The following is a 6,000-nucleotide window of genomic DNA, read 5'->3' as shown; positions in this document are numbered from 1 at the left end:
AAGTCATCAGGGTGGGGACCCCATGACTGGCACGCTCTTGCCCTCCTTGCCATGTGATGCTGTCTGCCATGTTATGATGCAGCAAGAAGACCCTTGCCAGATGCCAGCACCATGCTCTAGGACTTCCAGTCTCTAGAACCATGAGCCAAATAAACTTCTATTGTGTACAATTTACCCAGTCTGTGGTATTCAGTTATAGCAACAGAAAACAGACTAAGACACACCACTTTCACCATTAATTAATTCAGCAAATTAAAAAAAAAATCTACCACATGCAAATCACCATACTAGGGGCCATGGAGAGAACAGGACATGGTCTAGCAGTCTAATATTAAAACTAAGAAGTCCATTAATAGCTTGAACAGAGCTAGTGTGTCATAAACACCATTTCCATGGTTCAGGAAACAATGATATGACAATTTAGAGAAGGAAAAAGTAACTTCTGGCTACATGATAAGGTAACATTTCATAAAAGAGATGATGTTGATCCTTGAAAAAGGGATCAGATTTTAGTAGGCAGAGTTGACAGAGTCCAGCAAAAACTAAGAGGCAGAAAAGCCCAAGTCTGTTCAGGGGCTGTGAAGAAAGATGCATGAAGGTGAACAATAACAGAAAGGCTTAGAAAGGCAGGTAGGATCCAATTAGAGACAACTTTTGCAAGCTAGAATTTGAACCTTGTTCCGAATATATGAACTTTTTTTGCCAAAGGCAGTGGTCAAGAGCCCAGGCTTTGGCATCAAATAGATTTGAGATCCAATCCTGATTCCACTTAGCTTTCCATCCTCAGGTTGATCATCTCTATCGCACAGGGATGTTATCAGGATTAAATATGACTGGGGTATGAAGTACTTATTCATTCAGAAAGCATTTAGTGACCCTCCACCATGTATGTCTCAGACTCTGAGCTTTGTACTGGTGATACAGAGGTAAAGGCAGAAGCCGTGCCTTGAAGGAATCCATGAGCCAATGGTTAAGACAGATAAGTAAGCAGAAAATTACAGTACAGTGTAAGTAAGCACAGGTTCAGAGGACCTCAAGAACTCAGATCAGGGAAGGGTGTGGTAAAGAAAGCTTACCAGAGTGGGTAGTCCCTGAGGCATCTAAAAGGAGCCTCTAAAGGTAGGTAGAAATAGAATTTATTTTCCGAAGGCTGATTATTAACCCTTATGTTATATTGTAGTTTCTAACAGAAACAAACACTTAAAACTCTAAATGAATTTTTGTTGTTATTATTTTTCATATGTCTGGTTGATAGTTTTTGGCTTATTTCAAAGTCAGAAAAATAGAGATGGAGTAGAAGTAGCCTGTTTCTCAGCTGACCAAAGGGAAGAAGAAAAGAGTCTATTTTCAGTCACGCTAGCAGTGGAAGAAATATGCAAGTCAAATCCTTGAGATGTGTGGTAAAATACAGGGATGAAAGAGAGGTTGGCCTAAAATGAAGTAGCAAATCTGGGTTCCTGTTTGCAAGAAACCTGTTACAGACGTTTATTGTGTGTTCAGCCCACATTTATTTCCTCTTCTGAAAGGGGGCCACGGTTTTGTTTTGTTTTGTTTTGTTTCTGGACAACCATGCCATCTTTCCCCCTTCTCATTTTATGTGTTCTGGTGAAGTTGACTCCATTTGATTCTGGCTTCAGGAGTTGGCTGTAATTCAGGCCTGGCCAGTGAGAGCCTCACACTGGCTGCAGTGATTGGGTCAGGGGTGGCATGACCCAATTAGAGCCAGTGACGGGCAGTCTGGGACTTTAGCTGAGCCTGTAAGACAGGTCTGGTTGGCTCCTGCTGGTTTGAATATGGGAAGCCATAGGCTAGGAGCTGCTAGCAGCCATCTTCCCACCACTTGTCACCACTTGAAGCCTGTGACTGAAGCCAGCCCACATGGAGGAGCAGGGATCCTCATGGTAAAACACAAAGTACATGCAGGCAGGAAGATTGGCTTTATTTTTAAATCTTTTTATTGACACGTCAATCTAATATAGAAAAAATGCAGAAAACAAATGTTTGGGTTAAACATTATTACAAAGTGAATACAATGATTTAACTACCACCCAGATCAGGAAATAGAACATTACCACAATCATGCCCTCCCCCCGCTTCTTACTCTCTCTCCTTTCAACTATTAACACAACAGTTTTAGCAATTTTGGAATTTATAGAAATGGAATTAGATACTATGCATTCTTGTGTGTCTGGCTTCTGTCACTAAACATTATTATATATGTCTTTGGTGCATATACGCTTGCCTTCTATTGGGTATATTTCTACGAGTAGAATTGCTAGGTCATGGAATGTGCTCAGCTTTAGAATATATTGCCAAATTATTTTCCAAAGTGATTGTACCAATTTTCTCTTCTACCCTAGTATGCATCTGTTGCTCCACATCTTAGGCAACATTTGATATTATCACTCATTTAAGTGTGGATGTATAGAATCTTATTGCATTTCCCTAATCACTAATGAGGCTGAATACATTTTCATATGTTTATCGGCCATTTGTATATCTTTTTTTGTGAAGTGCCTATTTAAGTATCTGGACCATTTTTCTATTGAGTTGCCTATTTTTTCTTTTTTGATTTGTAGGAAGTTTATAAATCTTTTGTTTTTTAAAATGTCTTGGATATGGGGCCGGCCCCGTGGCTCACTCGGAAGAGTGCGGTGCTGATAGCGCGGAGGCCGCGGGTTGGGATCCTGTATAGGGATGGCTGGTGCGCTCACGGGCTGAGCGTGGTGCGGACGACACCGTGCGGAGGGTTGTGATCCCCTTACCGATCAAAAATAATAATAATAATAATCCCGGATATGAACCCCTTTTAGTTGCACAGCCTCTCTGTGACTTGCCTTTCCATTCTCTTCGTGATGGCATTTGATGAACAATTGTTCCTAATTTCAATGTGCTTGAATTTGCCCATTTTATCCCTTATGGTGGTTTTTGTACGTGTGTGTTCTAGCCCTAGAGTAAAATATTCTTCTATGCTATCTTCTATAAGCTTTGTTATTTTCCCTTTCACATTTAGGTAAACAAACCACATGGAATTAATTTTTGAAGTCGGGTGTAAGGTAGGAATCAAATTTCATTTTTTTTCTACATGGCTATCCAATTGACCCAATTGTTTATTTGAAAAGACCATTCCTTTTTTACTGCTCTGCATGTCACATTTTTCATAAACCAGGTGCCTATAAATTCATGGGAATGTTTCTGAACTGTCTTTGATGAGTCTATTTGTCTCTCCTTACTTATTAATACCTTACTACACTAATACCATACCACACTATATTGTAGTTTTATAATAAACATTGATAATCCATAGAGTAAGACCTCCTCCTTCATTCTTTTTAAGAGTGTTTTAGCTATTCTTAGCCCTTTGCATTTCCATATACATTTTAGAATCAGGTTGCTCTTTTCCACAAATAAACCTGTTGGGATTTTCATGGGGACTGCATTGAATCTGTAGATTAATTTGGGGAGATTGACATATTTACAATAATAAAACTTCTAATGTATCAACATGGCATATATTTAGGTTATCTTCAATTTCTCTTAATAATGTTCTATGGTTTTCTAAGTAGAGGGGGTCTTGTGCTCTTTCATTACATTTATTCTTTAGGTATTTGAAATTTTTTTGCAACTGTAAATGGTAACTTAAAGTTTTAAAAAAATTTCTGTTTCTTGCTGTTAAACAGAAAAAAATTGATTTTTTGGTATATTGACCTTATACTCATATACTAGTTTTCCATTGCTGCATAACAGATTATCACAAACTTAGCATCTTAAAAACACAAATTTATTATCTCACAGTTTCTATGGTTCAGAAGTCTAGGTACCCATTTGCTGAATTAGATATCTCCTTAGGATCTCACTAGGCTGAAATCAAGGTGTCAGCCAAGGCTGTGATCTCATCTCAGGTGCAGGGTCCTCTTCCAAGTATACAGGTTATTGTCACAATGCAGTTCCTTGCAGTTGTATGACTGAGGTTCCTCTTTCATGCTGGCTGTCATCCAGCAGCTATTCTCAGCTTCTAGAGGCCACTACAATTTCTTATCATGTGACACTCTCCATAACATGACATTTCACTTCTTCAAGACCAGCAGGAAAGCATCTCTTTTGCTTCAAATATCTCTGACTTCTAATGTCTCTGGCCTCTAAACTCTCTTTTAAAAAGTCTCATCTGATTAGGTAAGGGCCACCAGGATGATCACCCTTTTGATTAACTCAAATTTAAATGATCAGGGACTTTCACTACATCTGCAGTATTCCTTCTCCTTTGCCATATACCATAGCCAATCATGGAAGTGAAATCCCATCATGTTCACAAGTCCACTCACATTTAAGAGGAAGTGTGTGTAACAAGAGACTGGAATCTTGGAGGACAACTTACAGTTCTACCTATCACACCTTATATCCAGCAATTTTATTGGTTTTACTTATTAATTACAGTAATATATCTATAGATTAATTTGGATTTTAAAAATATATATTCATATTATCTAAATGTAATAAGTTTTATTTCTTCCCAATTCTTAAATCATAAAAATCTCTTTTTCTTGCTTTGTTGCACTGACTAGAAGCTCTCATACAATGCTGAAAAGAAGTACTGATAGTGGGTGTGCTTGTCTTTTGTACCATTATATATCCAGTGCCTAAAACAGAGCATGAAACATAGTAACTTTTCAATACATACTTTTATTTTATTTATTTTTTGTTAGCTGGCCAGTAAGGGGATCTGAACCCCTAACCTTGGTGTTATCAGCACCACACTCTATGGAGTGGGCTAACTGGCCAGCCCTCAATACGTATTTTTAAATGAATGATAGCAAAGCTGAGAGATGGGGAAAGATTGGTTCCTGCTTGATCATTTGAGCTTCTAAATGCCAGCATGTCTTAAGTCATACCTAACCATTGTCACCTCTCCCCCAGGGTGATGGAGATGCAAAGGATTACTCAAAGCCCATTTCTTCTGAGCAGTGAGAGGCCCCAAAGGGGTTAATTTTCCAGGAACCCTCAAGAGAGAAGCATTCCTTGTAAAAATAACACTGAACTGGGGTCTTCTCTCAGTATTTATTCTCCAGGCCAGATAGTTACAGAAAAGGAACATAGGTGGTTACAAAAGAACAGTAAGATAATTGTCATGGCAACAATCATTAGGTTTAGCTGCACAAAGGACATCTGCCCTTGGAGCCAGCAATTTTGCTGTGTTACAGTTCTTTACCTACAACAGAGACTTTAGCCTGGGGAAAGTTTCCTGTCTTTCGCAAGCTTAACATTTCTATGTGTAATTTTAAAAAGTTAGGCTATACGTGAAACTACAGGGCCTTGGAAGCGAGGCCCTGTAAAATACATTTGCTTTATAAATGTTAGTATCCTCCACATTTGCCCCCTTTTTATTTATTTTTTATTTTTTTAAAGCAAAAGCAAAAGCTATAGATCAAGGTTTCACAGTTAAGACAAAAACATTTTGTTAAAGCAAAGTTAGTATCATTCAGCATGGCAAGTCCTTTTATTTATTCCAGCTGGAGACTGATGATGTCATCATCTCTCATAGCTGTTGCATTGGCATCATTCCTGGTGGTGTAAATTGGGGTGTTATTGTTGAAACTCTGGAATGGGGTTCTGTTCCATGTAATAGTTGATTTTGAGTCCAGAGAGTTTGTTGGTGTTCACCCATCCAGGACATCACTGCTTCCAAAGCATCTAATCTTTGTAAAATTTCTTGATCAATTACAAATCTTTTGTTTAAGAACAAGATGTCTCATCCAAGTCATGAGCACCCCCTTTAAGGCCATGAAACTTTAGAGAACTGTTTTTGAAGACAAGATATTATTTCACCCTTTTATGATCAAAGCATTCCTCATAAAAGCATTGATGATCAATTTTCTGATTGAAACGATTTTACTTTTATTTGTATAGATCCCTTGGGACTGGGAAAGCTCATTCCCAGGTTGTCATGTCCCACGTTGGGGGGAAAGATAAAACAGCAGTTAGGCCAAATTAGGGCAACATGAA

This window comes from Cynocephalus volans, chromosome 14 (assembly GCF_027409185.1).
Source record: "Cynocephalus volans isolate mCynVol1 chromosome 14, mCynVol1.pri, whole genome shotgun sequence".
NCBI classification, from domain to species: domain Eukaryota; kingdom Metazoa; phylum Chordata; class Mammalia; order Dermoptera; family Cynocephalidae; genus Cynocephalus; species Cynocephalus volans.
The sequence above is the reverse complement of the archived record's forward strand: the minus strand, read 5'-3'. Positions refer to the sequence as shown.